Source organism: Stegostoma tigrinum, chromosome 12, assembly GCF_030684315.1.
Source record: "Stegostoma tigrinum isolate sSteTig4 chromosome 12, sSteTig4.hap1, whole genome shotgun sequence".
Lineage (NCBI taxonomy): Eukaryota > Metazoa > Chordata > Chondrichthyes > Orectolobiformes > Stegostomatidae > Stegostoma > Stegostoma tigrinum.
Window position 1 is genome coordinate 65467214 of NC_081365.1, and position 20729 is coordinate 65487942.

Consider the following 20729-nt stretch of genomic DNA (forward strand, 5'->3'; position numbering starts at 1 on the left):
TCCCACCCCAAGCCGCACCCCCCGCTACCTACTAACCTCATCCCACCTCCTTGACCTGTCCGTCTTCCCTGGACTGACCTATCCCCTCCCTACCTCCCCACCTACACTCTCTCCACCTATCTTCTTTACTCTCCATCTTCGGTCCGCCTCCCCCTCTCTCCCTATTTATTCCAGTTCCCTCCCCCCATCCCCCTCTCTGATGAAGGGTCTAGGCCCGAAACGTCAGCTTTTGTGCTCCTGAGATGCTGCTTGGCCTGCTGTGTTCATCCAGCCTCACATTTTATTATCTTGGTCCCTCGTATATTGTCCATGGCAATGCCTTTATCAATCAGAGTCCACTTGGCAACCAAGCAACACCATCTTCTCATGCAGTATACTTTGTTGTCCACTATGAAGTTCTTATGGTTCTGCCCTGATGGGTGACATGGTGCCTCAGTGTTTAGCACTGCTGTCTCACAACGTTAGGGACCTGGGTTTGATTCTAAACTTGGATGTCTGTCTGTGCGGAATCTGCACATACTCCCTGTGTTTATGTTGGTTTCCTCTCAGAATGTATCCAAGTAGTTCTTTTCGGATTCAGTTGAATCTATTTTAGACAAGACGAGATAACAGCAATTTGCTTAAATATGAACGTTTACTGAGTAAATTAATAAAGAAGGAAAAAGAAAAGAACATTTATTATGTAAATAAAAAGAATGAAAAGGAAAGGAAAAGAATGAATAAGTATCGCACCCTTCTGCCCATCGGGGACTCCTTGATCGATGGCTGGTCTAGAGGATTAGATCATTTCTGGAACTGTTTGCAATCCCAGCCGAGGCAAAGACCAACAACTCGGGACAGCACTCTCTGTTTTGTACGGTGTAACAAACAGAAAAGGAAATCCGGAAAAATAAGCTCATTGTGCCATTTTTGGCACATATAGGAATGTTCACAGGACTTATTCAAGGTGATGCAGGTGTTGAATATCATCAAAAATTTTAGCCCTTCAGCGTATGCTATACACTCCCACAGTCCAAAGATATGTAGGTTTGATGGTTTAGTGAAAGTAAAAATGCAGGGCTGGGTCTGCGTGGGATGCTCTTCCGATTTTCAGTGCATACTCGATAGGCCAAATGGCCTCTTTTCATACTGTAGGGATTTTATGATTAAGTGCAAGACAAAAAGATTCAACAGCATGTCTGAGATTGTAAGAACTGTCGATGCCAGAGTCAGAGATTACACAGTGTGGAGCTGGAGGACACAGCAGGTAAGGTACCATCAGAGGAGCAGGAAAGCTGATGTTTCAGATCGGGTCTCGAAATGTCAGTTTTCCTGCTTCTCTGATGCTGCCTGGCCTGCTGAGTTCCTCCAGATCCACACGGTGTTATCAACAGCATGTCTGTTGGTTTCAGAAATACCCAAGGGAGAAATGATGGGAAAACAGAGTTAATCAGATGAAGAGGTCATGGAAGAGACAGATCATGCTTTGGGAGAGTGATGGCTAAATTAGCTTGACTGCTCCTCATCCAGAAGAATTGCTGGACTGGACAACTCTACCTCCTTTTAGCTGCAAGATTTCTGAGTCTGTAGCTATTAAATTGTTTTGGCAGCCATAGTCGTAAGAATTGAGCCCCATTGGAGTTATTGACTGCCTTTCCTTTGGTTAAACTGCATTTGAATGATTTGTGGTCATGTTTCCCATTTTTAATAATTTAACCCCCCAGACTCATAGTAAAGAAGAGGGACCCCATAACTATAATTCCCTCCAAGATGCTTTAAGGCTGTAGTTCTTAACCATTTTGTTCACCTGTACTTATTTCAAGAGAAGTAATCCCATCTTTTCTTATTTAATTATTTATTCTAAGAACTGATCACAATTTGCAAGTAAATTCCTTCAGGAGAACAAGTTCTGCAGTAAGTGTAGATTTATGTCTTTTTGATTTTAATACATTCCCTTTTGGAATATAACAAACTTGTTTTTATTTGCCTTCCCGAATGTCTTAGTGGAAAACCCAAGGCCAGTAATATAAGCATCACTGAGTAATCACAAGGAATATCTGCATGTATATGTTAAATAGCACAGTTCTTCCTTCAGGACATTGAGAAACCAAGGATCATGAGATTCTTTTGCCATTGGAGACATGCCAAATGACATCAGAAAATAATCTAAAGCCTCTTTCTTATTAAATATATTGTGAGAACAAATATTTTAAGTTCAAAACTAAACAATTACACTGTATTTTGTTTGTCAAGCGTGGTTGATTCTCTGTGAAAAAGACCATTAAACCATGACCTTATCACATGTATTTTTGCTGTCTCCTCATAAGAGTCTACTGTTTACTCTTGACTTAATGATGTTTTTGGTCTCAATACCACTTCTCACAAAATGCCATTCATTTATATGAAAATGATGATTTCCCTTTGTTAATATAAAATTAATTAACTGGTCTATCATTGAGAAAATGTGTAAATCAACAAAAGTGTAGAAAAACCTCTGCTTGGATGGTTTGCAATTTAAGAAACTGATTGAAATGTCCCTTTCGAAAGAGATTCTTTAAATTTAAAAAGTAAGTGTTTCAATTATTTTTGATACTTTTAATTTCTTTGAGAATCTCTCAATCACATCAGAAGAATTGGAAATCATGCTAAACCTACCACAGATATTCTTAAGGGCAGTTATAATGGTTAATAAGAGTTGGCCTTGCCAGTGATTCTGCATATTGTGAATTAATTAAATAAAAACAGAACAATTTATCTAGGGCTGCAAATTAAGTCATAGATACAAACTTGCTTATTTTGCATGAAGACCTAGTTAACAACACACTGTATTGCAAAGATCATAGAGCTGTGCCTCAGGACTAGCTTTCTTGACTCTTAGTCAGGGGGTGATAGATTGAAGTGCCATTCTGGATAACGAAGTCCAAAACCTAGATTGCTGATTCATTACACTACTGAAGGAATGCCACACAGTTGAAAATGTTGTCTATCAGATGAGATATTAAACTGAGGCACATCTGCCCTCTCAGTGGAAGCAACAGTTTCCTTGAAGCTATTCAAACTTCAGGAATTTTAATCTAGTACCTTGGCCAACACATCACTAAGCCAAAATCATAAGAGCAAATAATGTGATCAATATTTCATCACTCTCTGTGGGATCTAGCTGTGTGCATATTGACTGCATCCAGCAGTACTACAAGAACTATTAGAACATAGAACATAGAACAGTACAGCACAGAACAGGCCCTTCAGCCCACAATGTTGTGCCGACCATTGATCCTCATGTATGAACCCTCAAATTTCTGTGACCATATGCATGTCCAGCAGTCTCTTAAATGACCCCAATGACCTTGCTTCCACAACTGCTGCTGGCAATGCATTCCATGCTCTCACAACTCTCTGTGTAAAGAACCCGCCTCTGACATCCCCTCTATACTTTCCTCCAACCAGCTTAAAACTATGACCCCTCGTGCTAGCCATTTCTGCCCTGGGAAATAGTCTCTGGCTATCAACTCTATCTATGCCTCTCATTATCTTGTATACCTCAATTAGGTCCCTTCTCCTCCTCCTTTTCTCCAATGAAAAGAGACCGAGCTCAGTCAACCTCTCTTCATAAGATAAGCCCTCCAGTCCAGGCAGCATCCTGGTAAACCTCCTCTGAACCCTCTCCAAAGCATCCACATCTTTCCTATAATAGGGCGACCAGAACTGGACGCAGTATTCCAAGTGCGGTCTAACCAAAGTTTTATAGAGCTGCAAAAAGATCTCACGACTCTTAAACTCAATCCCCCTGTTAATGAAAGCCAAAACACCATATGCTTTCTTAACAACCCTGTCCACTTGGGTGGCCATTTTAAGGGATCTATGTATCTGCACACCAAGATCCCTCTGTTCCTCCACACTGCCAAGAATCCTATCCTTAATCCTGTACTCAGCTTTCAAATTCGACCTTCCAAAATGCATCACCTCGCATTTATCCAGTTTGAACTCCATCTGCCACCTCTCAGCCCATCTCTGCATCCTGTCAATGTCCCGCTGCAGCCTACAACAGCCCTCTATACTGTCAACGACACCTCTGACCTTTGTGTCGTCTGCAAACTTGCTGACCCATCCTTCAATCCCCTCATCCAAGTCATTCATAAAAATTACAAACAGTAGAGGCCCAAGGACAGAGCCCTGTGGAACACCACTCACCACTGACTTCCAGGCAGAATATTTTCCTTCTACTACCACTCGCTGTCTTCTGTTGGCCAGCCAATTCTGTATCCAGACAGCTACGTTCCCCTGTATCCCATTCCTCCTGACCTTCTGAATGAGCCTACCATGGGGAACCTTATCAAATGCCTTGCTGAAGTCCATATACACCACATCCACAGCTCGACCCTCATCAACTTTTCTAGTCACATCCTCAAAGAACTCGATAAGGTTTGTGAGGCATGACCTGCCCCTCACAAAGCCGTGTTGACTGCATTTGATCAAGCCGTGCTCTTCCAGATGGTCATAAATCCTATCCCTCAGAATCCTTTCTAACACCTTGCAGACGACAGACGTGAGACTTATTCTACCAATATAAATTGAAATGCACAGAATTTTGAATTCTTTATTTAACTGGGGACTTTTCCCAGCACTTCTTCTAAAAAGACCTTGTTTCTAGCCTTTTATGTCATGTTTTAACAAGTACTTCAATAGGCTGTAGAATTTAATTTGCATGAGAGTGTTGATCACATTGCTGTTCGCTGTTGGGTGCTTAGCATGGTATTCCCCTTAATAATGTTTCTTTCTTAAGTAAGCCAAAAGGTAATTATGAAAGGATTAAATGATTGGATTCATGTTTTAAATGTGATTTCCCATCACTATCTTCACCATCTCATTCTTGAGGGCAGACTAATGTCCTTTAGGCAAGGAAACTATCATCCTTCATCAGCTCTCTGATGAAGGGTCTAGGCCCGAAACGTCAGCTTTTGTGCTCCTGAGATGCTGCTTAGCCTGCTGTGTTCATCCAGCTACACACCTTGTTAACTTGGATTCTCCAGCATCTGCAGTTCCCATTTTCACTGATACAAACTGTGATCCTTATCTGCTCTGGCCTACATATGACTCCAGACCCACAGCAATGTGATTGACTCTGAAATGCCCTCTAGGAACTTAGGGACAGGTCATAAATGTTGCCTAGCCAGAAACACCCTCATCCTGTTAATGAATAAAGAAAGAAAAAAGATCCTTGAAGTTATACTGATAACATTGTGTGGAGCTGGAGGAACACAGCAGGTCAGGCAGCTTCAGAAGAGCAGGAAAGTTAACATTTTGGATTAGGATACTTCTTCAGAAATAGAGATGGGGGACGGGGAGCTCAGAAGTAAACAGAGAAAGGAGGTTTGGGGTTGGGGAAAGTAGGTGGGATGGTGATGGATGAGTACAGTTAGGCAGTGGTGGGGATTGGTCAGTGAAGTGGAAGGAGTGAATAGGTGGGAAAGAAAATAGACAGACTGTGTCAGGTCAAGGAGGTGGGGATGACAGGGGGGGTTGGTGATGGAATGAGGCTGGGGGTGGGGAGAGTTTGAACCTTCTAAAGTCCACAATTGGGCCATTGGGCTGTCAGCTCCCGAGGTGGACAACGAGGTGCTACTCTTCCAGTTTCTGGGTAGTGTCATTGTGACACTGGAGGAGGTCCAGGATGGACGAGTGAGTGACATGTTCACTCATAGATCTCATAGAAGTATATAAAATTACGAGAGGCATGGATATAGTGAATAATCAGAGTCTTTTTGCTTGGATGGATTTGTCAAATCCATAGGTTTTGAAGTCAGAGGGCGAATGTTAAAAGAAGATGTGCAATGTAGGATTTTTACATAGAGGGTGATAGGTGCCTGGAATGTGCTGCCAGGGAGGTGGTAGAAGTGGATATAATAGTGATGCTTAAGAGGCATCTAAACAGAGTTGAGGGATGCAGACCATGTTTAGGCAGATGGAATAAATTAGAATGGCATGATGGTTGGCACATACATGGTGAGCTGAAGGGCCTGTTCTTGTTTTGTACTGTTCTATATTCTATGTTCGTAACACTGTAACCATGTCTCTTGTCTCTATGAGTAAATCCATTTTTTGGTTGCTGATTGGCCTTCCTCTCCTTTCACCACCTGGTGTGACAATTGAAGACATTGGGATTTCCCTGCATATTAGCTGTAAATCTTGTTCTCATAATCCTTTTATGATGCTCGTACTTGTATTTTCACCTCCTTTCTGAATCTTGTGTATTCAGCCTGGCTGTCTATTGTATTTACTATCTGACACCTGTCACAAGTAAAAACTAAAAGAACTGCAGATGCCACTTGAATCAGAAACAAAAACAACAATTTCTGGAAAACTGCTGGAGTTCTGAGGAAGGGTCAATGAACACAAAAAGTTAAAATTGATTTCTCTTCATCTGTCATAAATACACTTTTTTCCTCTCAACTTAATTTCTATCTCCTTTGTCAGCCAGAGAGCTTTGTGTCTGTTGTCCTTTGGTATGCTCCCTTTTGAATGGGAACATATTTTGACTACGCCCGAACTATCTCATCTTTGAAGGTAGCCCACAGTTCATTTTCCATTTTTTTCCTGACAACCTTTGGCTTCAGTCTCACCAGTCCAGCTCCATTCTTGTTCATTGAAGTTGGCTTATTGTCAGTTTACTGACCTACTCTGGATTTTCCACCGTCATCCTAAACTATTTGATACATCGATTACTGTAGAAGAATTATTCACCAACTGTCTCCTGATCTATTTTATCAATTCTGACCTGATACCATCTGAATCATCTTCTTCCTCCAAAATTGTAATACTGTCCTTCGCCAAGAGTGCCACCAGTCCTCCAAATTTTCCCTTCCTATCTTTGCTGCATAGCTTGTAGCCTGAAATATTTAACATCCAGATTTGACATTCCTTATTCAGCTATCTGTTAGCACCACAATGCCATAATCCCACAAAGTAATCTCTGCTTGTAACTCCTCAGTTTTATGAACTGTACTCTGTGCGTTCATATTAATGCAGCATAACCCAGATTTAGGGTTTATTACTTTCTTTCTCCAACTATGTCTATTACCTTATTTTCTATTTCTCTGCTAACTGCCGTGCTCAGTATTTTGAGCATTCCATTATTATTCCAACATTTTGTCTCACATCTAAAACCCTTGTGGAGTAGTTTAAACCGTCCCCAAGAACACTATCAAAACACTCCACAAGAAACTCAGTCCTAGCTCTGTTCAAGTGCAATCCATCTGGCTTGTAGCCATCAACTCATAACTTTCTTGTGATGATACGATTGGAATATTTCTCCACTCCTCATATAGTTCCACTTGCTGCCCACTGTCTCTCTCACACAGTTAAATTTGATATCCACTCTCCATTCTCATTAATGTTGCTTTATCTGCTGTCCACACACTCTCTCATACTATTCCATCTCGAGTGTGCTCACTGTCTCTCCTCACACTAGTTATCTGTTTTTTGTCTCTCACTCTCTGTCTCTCACATACACTGTTTTATCTGGTGTCCATTTTCTCTGGCACACTATTTTATCTACTTTCTTCTTGTCTCTCATGTGTTGGTTTATCTGGTTTCTATTCTTTCCCTCCTTTTACTGTTTTATCTCGTGTTCACCTCGTCCCTTTTCATGCTATTTTATCTGCTTTTTGCTTCCTGTCTCTTCTTTCCTCTTGTTGTTTTTATCTGGTATCTGCCATCTCTCTATCTCTCTCGTGCTTGTACCTAGTAACCCGAAATCATGCTGACTTGGCATTATTAGTTGAAAGCCATATACTGGAACTGTTTAGTTATATGTTTCACATGAAAATTGTCATTATAGAAATGTCCAGACAGAGGTATAACAAGTTGTTCAAGTATTATTTACTTTATTGTCCTGCTGTTTCCAACTTGTCTTCAAATGATTTACATTTTTATATGAACATTTCAAAATAGTTGCCAATATTTTAAACACCAATGTGAGCAGATATCATGAAGAATAATCTATTGTTAGCGCAATGTTAATTTTAATGTTGCAATCTGTAAAATGATTGCGCTGTTATTAGTTCTAGCCTTTGGAGATATTTTGTGAGGGAAGGAACTTCATATGTAATTTATGTATTTTCTTTAAGAGAAAACATATTTTCTTTAAAAGCTCTGACAATGGAAAGCGCTATTCAAGTAAGATCGTATCATAAGGCAGACTACGAGGGCTTTGATGCATAACTCATCGGGATAGAAATTCAACTTGAGTGGCATCGTGTGGTTGCTGGTTTATGCTCCTTCCATTGTTCTGCTGTTCAATTGACTCTGACAGCTCAAGGAGAATTTCTAACCCAACTTGTAACAAGTCTCAGTCAGAGTGAAAGAAGGACTGAAGGAGAGAGAAAAAAGTGATTAATTTAAACTGACAAAGTAAAAGCATCGATGTGTAGTAGAATGTCTTGATAAGACTGGGGCATGGAACAGACTGGTTTGAACATTTGTATCAGTGATAATGGGAACTGCAGATGCTGGAGAATCCAAGATAACAAAGTGTGGAGCTGGATGAACACAGCAGGCCAAGCAGCATCTCAGGAGCACAAAAGCTGACGTTTCGGGTCTACACCCTTCATCAGAGAGGGGGATGGGGAGAGGGAACTGGAATAAATAGGGAGAGAGGGGGCAGCGGACCGAAGATGGAGAGAAAACAAGATAGGTGGAGAGGAGAGTATAGGTGGGGAGGTAGGGAGGGGATAGGTCAGTCCAGGGAAGATGGACAGGTCAAGGAGGCAGGATGAGGTGGTAGGTAGTAAATGGAGGCGCGGCTTGATGTGGGAGGAAGGGATGGGTGAGAGGAAGAACAGGTTAGGGAAGCAGAGGCAGGCTGGGCTGGTTTTGGGATGCAGTGGGGGGAGGGGAAGAACTGGGCTGGTTTTGGGATGCAGTGGGGGAGGGGGAGATTTTGAAGCTTGTGAAGTCCACATTGATACCATTGGGCTGCAGGGTTCCCAAGCGGAATATGAGTTGCTGTTCCTGCAACCTTCGGGTGGCATCATTGTGGCACTGCAGGAGGCCCATGATGGACATGTCGTCTGAGGAATGGGAGGGGGAGTGGAAATGGTTTGCGACTGGGAGGTGCAGTTGTTTGTTGCGAATCGAGCGGACGTGTTCTGCAAAGCGGTCCCCAAGCCTCTGCTTGGTTTCCCCAATGTAGAGGAAGCCATACCGGGTGCAATGGATACAACATACCACATTGGCAGATGTGCAGGTAACATCTGCTTGATATGGAAGGTCATCTTGGGGCCTGGGATGGAGATGTGGGGGCAAGTGTAAATTTGCACTGGCTGTCCTCTCAGATTCCCTAATGTCTATTACAATGAGAACATTGTACATCGTTGTGAAACTTTAATGTTTTACCCATTCAAACTGAGGTGAACAGGATCGTTATTGTCATTCAGTACTCAAAAGGCTGGATATTACAGGCTTGCTTGGCAAAACAACCTAATTGGCCTTCACTCTCTGCCTCTCACATACACTGTTTTATCTATAAACCTATAAATCTATAATCTATGACAAAGCAAAGTGATTGGCAAAATTGGGTGCAATACCATTGATTGCATACCTGCCGTGTCAGTGTAATGTCGCCAGAGAGACATTGGATGAGGTACACACCCATGGCCCATTTGACACCTGGCCCACATACCATGGCCCATTAGTGGTCACTTGAGGAGCTCAATCCCCCGCTGGGCAGATAACCTATGGCCCGGCAGGTTAGACCTTACAGGAAAATGGTAAGCCTTCTTTCTGAGCACCCGAAGCCAATCACTGATCAACACCCAGCTGCTCAACCCCCAGTCTTCCATTTCCACATTCACCCTCTCTCTTGCCCTGTTCAACGTGCTGCCAATAGAACCCTCGTACCAGTTCCTGTCAGACAAGCCCTGGTGCGATCTTGGGCTTCCCTAGGTGCTGGGGGAATCCTCTTGCAGTACCAACAGTAGACGTCTAGCCTCCTAACTCAAACACCATTGTCCAAAGAGTTAAGGTGGAACAAGCAGCTGTGGGTTGGCCCCTGACATTTACAAATGGTTGTTGAAAGCACGTCCTCTGTGCATAATCCTAGCCCAATGTTGCAATACCAGTTGTATCGTTGTGTTCACCTCTGAGAACAAATGAACTATGCTGATAAAACTGTGGTATATTCTACAGCCTTCATGTGCTGACTGCGTTGGATCCTGCAAAATATGCACGAGGATGACAATATTGGCCCTTTATATTAATATTTTCATTTTTGAAATAAGTTTACTACCGCATAATCTTTCTTCCAATATACAATCATTTAAAATTATCACGTGCATTTTCATGGCCTGACCTAATTGCGCCTATATACATTTATGTTGTTTTTATTTCTCATCATCTTATTTCTAATTACTATATAATGAGCACCAGAAGTGGATGAATCCTATAGATAGTTCTGTTGAAGGTTCTAATATGTATGAATAAGACATATTTAGTAATTAGATGATCTCTCGCAAGGTTGCTCATGACAAGAAAGAGTACATGGGAACTTTTCATAGCTGAAGTGTAACAGCAATGAAATGTGATGTGTATCAGAAGTGCATGCTGCAGACTAGATTAAAGCGTTGAAGTATAATGACAATGTTTGACGTGCTCGCAAAGAATAGGTAGGAAAGACAATGAGGCTACTCCAAGAACTAACCCCTCTTGTAAAGAAAAGTTTCAGTCCACAGCTAATTCTCAGAAGTTGGGGAAAGGGGCTGACCCAAGTAATTTTTATTCTTATAATTGAAGTTGGTAAAATGATGGAGATAATAGTCTGTATGGAGATCAGATATCAGTTTTACAGAGTTTGTGCAGAGGAATATCAACTCTTTGTGAGTCTGGGGAACAAAAAAACGGGGAGGACGGTTTAATAAACAATAAGAATGATCATTACCCAGCATTACATATTGAATTTCATAAGTTGTTGATTAAGACAAATGAATGCAAATTATAGTTTTCAATGAATTTTGGTTTAGAAGACTGAGAAAACCACTTTAATAAGTTTTTTTCTCATACTTATACACTTTTTTGCATGATTTAATACTTTATTACCTTTAAGGCATTATATAAATGCCAGTTCTTAATGATGTACAAATATTGCAGTAAAATGCACAAGGAAAAATTTGCAAATTAATCTTAATGAAATATTAAGTTAGATAGCTTGATAAAGTGAAGCACTATATTCTGCTTATTGGTAACTCTCTTGCTCAACTACAAATCCTTCATAGTTTTTTTAGCAGGGAAGTGCCATTTTTTCCATCTCTTTCTGATTCTCCGCATCATTTCTTTACTGTAAGCCCAATAAAATTGATTACTATTGTTTGTCAGGTGGAAAAATAACCAACATTATATTAACACCTCGCTAGTGGATGATCACATAATGCACTGCAGGAAGATAGATGCAGATTGTGAGAAGTCCTGACAGTCTTTCATAAAGTTAACCATTTGAACTGACAAAATATGATTTCAGAATATTGTATTTTGTCAATGTTTGTTGATGTTTAAGGGCAGAACTGGGGAGGCAAATCAGACCAAGTTGAGCCCAGCCATATATCATCCATTAACAGGCTTTGCTATATTGTTATATCACTGTCAAACCTTGCATAACTAAGACAGCAGATGAAGCAAATGAATACATGGGGACCTTCACACAAAAACTAACAGAATTGCTGAGCTGAAGAAACAGTGGTACTCACAGAAAATATTCTCTGTATAAATTGCTTTGAACGACTTTGCAAAACTGCAAATAAAATAAGCAGTGAGATCTGGACAACATCCCCTACAGGAGTATTACCTTTTTACTAGCTAGGCAAAAAATATAGAAGCGAAGAAACACTACTTTGAGATTTTAAAATCTGTTACCTAAATTACTAGGGACCAGCAGCTACCAAAGGGAGAAGTGCTGGCAGATCAATAGTGCTCTGCATTAGCCTTCTGTTTAGGTGCTCTGAGACTTCCTAACATTTGAAAATGGGATCTGAGACATACATATATACTGCTGATGCGAAGTGTAGCAGACACAATCTAGGTAAAGGAATTCACTTGTGCCCAGCAACAGCAGTGGGTGAGGTGAAGCAGAGCTAGTAACTAATTAATAAAATGTGAGGCTGGATGAACACAGCAGGCCAATCCTCACATTTTATTATCTTGGAATTCTCCAGCATCTGCAGTTCCCATTATCTCTAGTAACTAATTACTCAGGATTATTGATAGGTTGGTGATGGGGAATGTAATGAATTATCCAGTGAATAGGTTGGTGGTGGAGTTGCTAAAAAACATTGTCAAGTCATTCAAAGACAATCCTGGATAACTTGCGTGTGATTGGTACTTGCCATTGACCTGTTGATGAATTCTGCAGCATTTTGATACTGCCCTCTCAGTGCTTTGTGTGTAGTCATGGCACCCTACATCTGGGAAATGTCAGTTATGTCCCTGAATTGTACTGCCCAGGCTACAGCACAGACTTTGTTCGAGGAGGTGAAACTGAACTAACATGATCTTCTACAGATGGCATCAGCCCCTGTCCTGATGTATTTGTGGGTACACAACTGAGAGATCTCACAGTTACCTTTTGCTCCCTGGAAGGAGTTAGTTGCATCCAGGTTCAAAGCAGCTATCACCTTCACAGCCACTGGAATGGGATGGGACTCATTCCTGTAGCCTTCAGATCCCAATCCAGCATGTGGCATGTGGCCCCTTTAACTTGTCTGTCTCCTCTCCACCTATCTTCTCCTCTATCCATCTTCGATCCGCCTCCCCCTCTCTCCCTATTTATTTCAGAATCCTCTCCTCAGCCCCTTTTTCTAATGAAGGGTCTAGGCCCAAAATGTCAGCTTTTGTGCTCCTCAGATGCTGCTTGACCTGCTGTGTTCATCCAGCTCCACACTTTGTTATCTCGGATTCTCCAGTATTTGCAGTTCCCATTATCTCTGTCGTATAATTCTGTCAGCGCCCTGAGGCACGTGGAGCTTGCTTCAACATTATACCTCAGTCATCTCCAGTAAATGCAGTTGGGACTGATAAACCCTCAGTCTTCAGCAAGACCCCATGGGTCATGAGAGGTCCTGCCTATGTGAGCTGTCCATGAGTGAGGAGCTCCTTATTCTCAGTGGTAGCCTTATGCTGCTCCTGCACTTACCACTAGCCCTGCTCCTCCTGCATCCATTCTTCACCTTCTTAAGAAGGTGGCTACAGTAATTAATGGCCCACCAGAGGCTGGGTACAGGACTTCTGGACAAATGGCCTGAGTTGGAACATAAGGAATATAAGACATTCCTACGTCTCATAACAGGCAGTGCTGTCATACCCTGCAGCTAAAGGCTGTACACACTCCTCCATATCGTGAGACAGGCACTGTACTGATAATCAGAGGGATGTCTCCACCGTTCATTCAGTTACAGCTTCAGTGTGCGCAGTAACCTGGGGAAGATATGGCACCAGCTGAGGGACACCTGTACATTACAGCCAAAAAGGAGTGTCTGCTGTGCTCTGACCCCCTTCCCATCCTAGACACTCTTCGATAATTCAACTTTCTGTTGTATTCAGTACAGAGCATTGTTAAACTTATATGACAGATGATGAAGTGATGGCCTTTGTCTCCCACAGCAGCACTAGCATTGTATAAATTATGGGCTGCTTTTGTCCAGTGTTTAGCTCTTTCTTAAATCTTTGCTACTAACTTCACCAGCATTGAGATGTCAACATTGAATTTGCAAGGAACAATGAGCATGGTTCAAATCACCACTGGCTTTCATTTGAACTCTCAAACACATTCACTGCACAAATGGGCAATGAAATGGTTACAGATTAAATGTAATTGTAGTTTACAAGTGCATAGGTTAGGTACTTTGCCCCTTCATTGTCCTGGTGCCCAGCAGATATGAGCCCTACACTTTTACCCTTCAAACTGATCCTGACTCCACCCACCCTGGGTGTTGCCCCAGACAGTTTCCATTTCACATGTCGAGAATAGCCTGTGATGTCAGGGAATGAAGCTCACTGTGGGCACCATCACAACTGTCCTCTGCCTGGTCCCAGGTACCCTCTTCACCTGAGCTTTCGTGTCCATTTCTAGTTCACTCTACACCAATCTGCCACTCTCCCGCACCTCTCCCCCCACTCCCCCCCCACAATGGGGAGACTCATAACATCAAAATTTGCCTCCAAATATCCTCTCTGCCTTCTGAGCCCCACTAATACAACTTAATATGACCACCCTGACCCTCCACATTCCCTTGTGGAGTCCATACAAGTAGTCACTACCATAATTCCCCTCCCATTGCCAACATCCCTCTGATGCAGTTCTGCCTACCCATTCCTCCGGTCACCTTGAGGTCCCCCTGTCACCATCCTTGTCTTCAACACTACAAAGGTCCCTGCTTTGACATCCCCAAAACTCGACAGCCCTATAACTTTTGGCAATGAAGTCCTCCCTCTCACCTGTTGCTTCTACTTTCACCCTCGCAAATGATCAATGGACAGACCCAAGTGCTGTATTTACCCCAGGCCTGTAATGGGTTTTAATGAGCAGCCCCTAGCCATGACAGACCAGACCCTAGCTAGTGTGTTTGCAACTCCTCTGTCTGCCATTCAGTTCCTGTACCTGCAATTGGACGTAAGCCTGACTGTGCCTAACCTGAGAGGATGACTGACCATGTCCAAGCCCCTGGATTGTGTGTGGTCTAAGCCTGTGACTGATGGTACCAGACTCACCGACAGACACAGCCATCCTTTGACTTGACCGAGAACTACGCCTACCCAGTTACTAACATAGTCTATAAACCATTCCGATAAATTATTAGCATTTCCTGGCTCTTGCTATTCCTACCTTCCTACCCAGACTGATTCTACTTCATTATCGTCTGAAGCCAGGTTTTTTTCTCATGATGTCCAATGCTATTGTTAACTGAAAAGGCTACCTTGCCAATCTGTCTGTCTTTTTAGATATTGTGTGTGGTCCTCTAACATTTCTTTCCAAACTTTGATCATCTTGTAACCCTGCCTCGGTCATGGGTAATTAGTTTGGAACCATCTCTCTCTCTTTGTGCCACAAGATCATTCATCTCATTGCAAATACTTTGTGCATTCAAACAAAAAAAAGCCTTAATTTAGTTTCTTTACTTCTATTCCCTGCAACGATCATATTCTGTCCAATCAATGTTCGATCCTCTGTTCCTTTCAGTCACATTTGCTCTGTTACTTCAACCTTTCTGTTTGCATTTCTAAATCTCCCTTCATCCGAACCCTTCCTCTCCCAATTTGTTAGTTTAAAGCTCCCAGGTCTAGTTACATGGTTGGTCAGAATTTTAGTCTTGGCCCATTATAGATAAAACAAATCCAGATGGAATAGCTCCATCTTCCACATGTGCTGATGCCATGCCTTATGACTTGAAATCCACACTTCCTTCCCATGACACACATTTGACAGGCATTTAATCCACCAAAATTACACTCAATTGGATGTTGTTCATGTAACAATTCAGAGATGATTACAGTGCTTTTACTAAATCTGTATTTTAGCTCTCTTAAGTACACATACCTCCTATTTCTATCAATGTCATTGGTTCCCACGTGGACCATGCCAACTGCAGACTTCTTTTCCCATTCCATATTTTTCCCTATCCACAAGATGCCATTAACCCTGGCACTGGGCAGGCAAAACAATCCTTGAAGCTTTTAGCCATGGTAGTGTCAATTAGAAAATGGATATGAGAGAAAATCATGTGGCACTATCTCAGTATGTTGAATACTTAATTGAATGAATATTCTGATTCAGTCATACTGATAGAAGTTTTTAGTTTTAGAAAAGCATTTGCATTAAGAGGCTTAGCTCGTTGTGATCCCCGAAAATGACAGAAATTGTAGCTTCAGGTTGTGGTTTCTGAATGCAGCCAATGTTACTGTGATTTATACCGAATGTAACATTAGCTGTTGTGTCCAAGTCTTCAGCACAGCTAGGAGGCAAGCATTCTGAACCGAATGCTGATAGGATCAGGACTTTTCTTTGCTATTTTTCAAAATGTTTTCTTATCTCGAGGGATTACTATCAAATGTATTACACTGTGAGGTTTGCATTCATTATGGTCAAGCTGCTCCTTTGAGAATAAATTTCTGAATAGCCACAGCAGGAAGGAGAATACATTTAATAAATTTAGACCATTATAATTTAACAGTTGCCATGACTAAGAGGGGACCAGATTTAAATAATCTTCTAAAGGAAGGATAACGGAAGAACACTTAAAAAGATGATTGATGGCATTACAACAGTTCTCCTTGGATTTGATTCAAGGTATATGATGTTAGGAACATTTCAATATGGATCCAGACATTGCCAAATCTCAGCAAGGATGCAAACGAAAACACAGTTTCTTCTGCAAAAGGATTTCATATCACTTTGGTAGATGAATGCTTTGATAAGGAAAGAGTTAGTGGGGATATCCATAGTTCCCTATTATTGAGCTGACTTTAGCAAATCCATCTATGTCCTCTAGTAAGCCTTTCTGTGGCAAGTACAACAGAATTGTGATAGGATCCCAGAGAGTGATTGTTAGAGCAATCATGTATGTATCGATTCAATGGATGCATAACCAGATCCATTACAGCAAAGTTTTGATACACTGAGCAAGATTAAACCTTTCTAAGTTAGAAAAGCTTCAATTTTCAGCTGAAATTCTGCCACTTCGAAAAATGTAGGAAGCTTAAAGCATATTTTGGAATAATGAGGGAAGAGACTTTTGAGGTGGTGCTGAGAGACTGTGGAAAGGAAGGATCAGGCCAGGATAGTCACATCAAAAATCCAACACTGAGCTAGATTGACAGCAATGGATTATACAAAGATTACGCTCAAACAATTTACTTACTGAATGACATGATTATACATTGCTTTGAATAAGGCCACATTTCTTATAAATAGAGAGCTCAATGGAACATATGTAACTATATTTTAGAGGAATGAGAAATATATAAAATTCTGACAGGACTGGAAAGATTGGATGCAGGGATGATGTTTTCCCTGGATGTAGGGAACAAAAGATCTTTGTCGAAGGATAATGTAAACTCAGGTAAGCTATTTAGGATTGAGATAAGAAGAAATTTCTTTATCCAGAATTTCAATTTCTCCCAAATCCAAATGAATTTATCTTTTAAAAGGAACCAATTTAACCACACTTCCTTGAAATACAAACAGAGTTTATTAGTTACTAACCACAAGGAGAAAAAAATAACACAATGCATAAATATACAGATTTGAAATAAAATAATGCATACTCATTAGTCTCTGAATTTGGCATAAAGAGCAGATATTTGATTATTATGGCCTTTGCAGTGGATGTCACACTGTAATTGAACTGCCAATTTTGAGATTCTTGATTTTGTGGGTTGTTTGAAGATCTTCTGTTCTGATTCTTTTGGCAGTGACTGACTGACAGCACTCAAACTTAGAGGTTTTTTTTGCTTTACTTGCAATGTTGGGATGTCTAAATGACTGCACTCAGAGATCTGATCCTCACAGCACACTACTCCACAAATTACATTATCAGGCTACTAACGCGTGAACAAGTGTTGCAGTTGGTTTTTAACACCTTTATTTGTGTATCCCCCGAAGGCTAAAAACATATAAATTCTGCAAGAAATGAGACAGTCAGCTCTTTCATTATTTCTCCCTGTTGCATTTCTCATTCTGTTTGAAGTTTCCCTGACAAGTGCAGCATTCCTTGGGTCTCACACAGGAAATTGCAGGCAGTTATTAATTTGCATCTGTCGTCATTCTTGTGGCCGTAGAAGTTTTATTTTAAATAATACACTTAGAAGTTTAAAAATTATTATTGCCCACGGTACTTTCGGGTTCTGATCTGTTGCCACGGCAAGTATAGTGAAAGATTTAGGCAAGGTATAGTAGCTGAGATTAACAGCTTTATGCCAGGAGCTATTATGTCATATGTCAAACAATGTCAGTTCACATGGAACTGGGACTGAGTGAGAAGGTTCTAGTGACATCCTGCTCAACCAAGCTTCTATATAGTGTAAATAGTTGAAAATGTTCTTCTGTTTTCATAAGCCTATTATTCAGTTCTCACCTGCCGACAGCATCCAGAACCCAGTTGTGTTACCTCTAAAGCTGTCAACCACTCAAATCAATGCAGTCCCAAACTTTTAAGTGTCGTAATAAGTTACAAATTCTTGTTTGAATTTGTTTCAGAATTGCTTATCAGTTTCTTAATCAGATCTTCTGCAGTTAAAACTTCAATTCTTACAAATACAGGTTATATGTGTAAATATATAAAAGTAATAATCTAAAAAGGCACACCAATAGCAAAAGCAATTTGTGATTGGGGAGAACATTTACTTCATTATATCTTTAGCTGGAACAAAAGCAAATATTACCACTTTGAAAAATAAAGTGTGCTAATGTGGTAGGATATGTTGAAATTGCAGAATTCAAGCAGAGTGATTTTCTATGGGTTTCCGTGCATCTTTGTTGATCTGTACTGCAGAGGTTGTGTATGCTTGAATTGTGCACTTGAGTAAATGTGAAAATGTGGCCCCTTTAATTTTACTTTTAGCAACAGATGTATTTAATGTGACACCTTAATGTAAAATTTGATACAAATATAGTCCATTAGAAAACAACAGCATCACTGATCACCATTGAGTTAAATAATGTCTTCCAACTGAATAACGAACTCTTCTTAGTCATCGGACTGTCCATTGTTCCACCATTTCCCTGTTTTGTCTTCTGTGTTTTCCAGCCTTATGAACTTGTTTCCCCATCATTTAGGGTTCCGTTTTAATGAAGGCAAAAATTGCAAATGAGAGCTTGTATACTTTCTTTTTACAAATGCTACAAATTCTAGCATTTTCCATTTTTCTTTTAAACTCCAGAATTTATTATTTTCGATTCTCATCAGCATTCAAAAGATCATAAAATAACAACTTTGATTCTATTAATGAAAATGACAATTAGTTATCAGACAATCTAAGTTGTTATTTTATATAACTGATGTTAACATAGCTGTTACAATAGATGACAAATAACTTAACCTGTGATAACTTTCATTTTTCAGCTCTAACAATTTGACTTTACAGCAATAAATGAGTTAATGCAGGCCATTTCTATACAATACCCGACTATTTCTTTGTCACAAAATACATTATTCAGTAACAAAATACCTCAGAACCTATTTATTTGATGAATGAAAGCTGTCAAAAGCAATCCTGCAGTGATGTTTGCTCTATGAGTTTCTTTTACCATGTTGGCTACGGCTGACACAAGAACTTAGAGTTTAACAGTGTCTGACAGTGTGATTAAGCTCAAAGATACATGTGACTGGGCTATATGAACCATTTCTTCAAAAAAAATCAATTGCCCCAAACCAAAAATACAGAATTTCATAAAGTAATATGAATTTTCAAAATACTTGTTCCTCTATTCCCATCACCCCTTCTGAGACCATACATTTACATTATCTTCCTCATAGAAGGTAGAACAGTAAAACATGTAGTTATCTATGGCAGTGTAGCTCTTTGATCACTTCAAGTAACACTGGTGTCATTTGTATCCTAGCGATGACAATTGCCAACAAGTGAGAATAAAAGCATTTCCCCTTGCAGTTCAATTGTATCGCCATCATTGAATCTCCTACTAACATCATAAACCAAACTGAACCCCAGTCACAATAATACTTTGGCAACAAGAGCAGGCCAAACCTGGGCATGTTGCAGTGAGTAACTCATTTCCCGCCTCCTCAAAATCTGACCACACTTGACTAAACACAAATGTGTCATGGAATACTTTCCACTTGCCTGGCTGTGTGCCACTTCAACAAACTTAAGAAGCGTGGCACCATCCAAGAAACAAGAAGTCACTTGATCAGTACTCCTTTCACCATCTTAAATATTTACTCCTTCAACTGCTGGCTCACTGACAGCAGTGCAATATAGAGGGTGGACTGCAGCAAATCCTCAGCATCTTCCAGCACCACCAGTCACACCAGCAAACTCTAGCATCTAGAATGACGAGGCCACACAGTAGTTATAACACCACCACCAAGTTCCAGTTCAAGTCATACCCCACTTGTAGGATGTGAGTATCACTAACTGGGCCAGCATTTATTGTCTGTCCTTAAGTGCCCATGAATCACTGTAGTCCATGTGTTTTAGGTATGCCCACAATGCCACTGGGGATGGAATTCTAGGAATTTGACCAAACAATACTGAAGGAGTGGCGATATATTTCCAAGTCAGGTTGGTGAGTAGCTTGGAGGGAAATTTGAAGCTGGTGGTGTTCCCATGTACCTGCTGCCTTGGAAACGGTTGTGGTTTGAAAGGTACTGTCTAAGGATTGTAGATAAATTTCTGCGGTGCATCTTGTAAATTGTATACACTACTGCTGCTAATGTTGGTGTGGAGGGAGTGAATGATTGTGGATGTAGTGCCAATCAAGCTGGCTGCTTTGTCCCAGATAGAGTCAAACTTATTGAGTCTTGTTGGAGTTGTACTCACCCAGGTAAGTGAGGAATACTCCAACATATTCCCGAATTGAGCCTTGTAGATGGTGGATATAATTTGGGGAATCAGGGGATGAGCACTAATTTGCAGTCACAATGAAAGAAAATAGCAGCCCCTGTGCTTAGGACTTAATTTATTTAATGTCTAACTTACATCCTGTTCTATATTTAAAAAATCAACCTTAATCAAAGTTAATGTTAAAGATA

At 40.7% G+C, this 20729-nt stretch overlaps 1 protein-coding gene across 1 annotated transcript in view; it reads right to left on the bottom strand.

Moving 5' to 3' along the window:
• Positions 1-17288: 17288 nt before the first annotated feature.
• fancb (FA complementation group B) overlaps positions 17289-20729 on the bottom strand; it is a 58039-nt gene continuing 54598 nt past the window's right edge. Inside the window, exon 10 of the mRNA XM_048540650.2 lies at positions 17289-18773. The gene's annotated coding sequence lies outside the window, so the exon portion shown is untranslated. The remainder of the gene's footprint in view (positions 18774-20729) is intronic.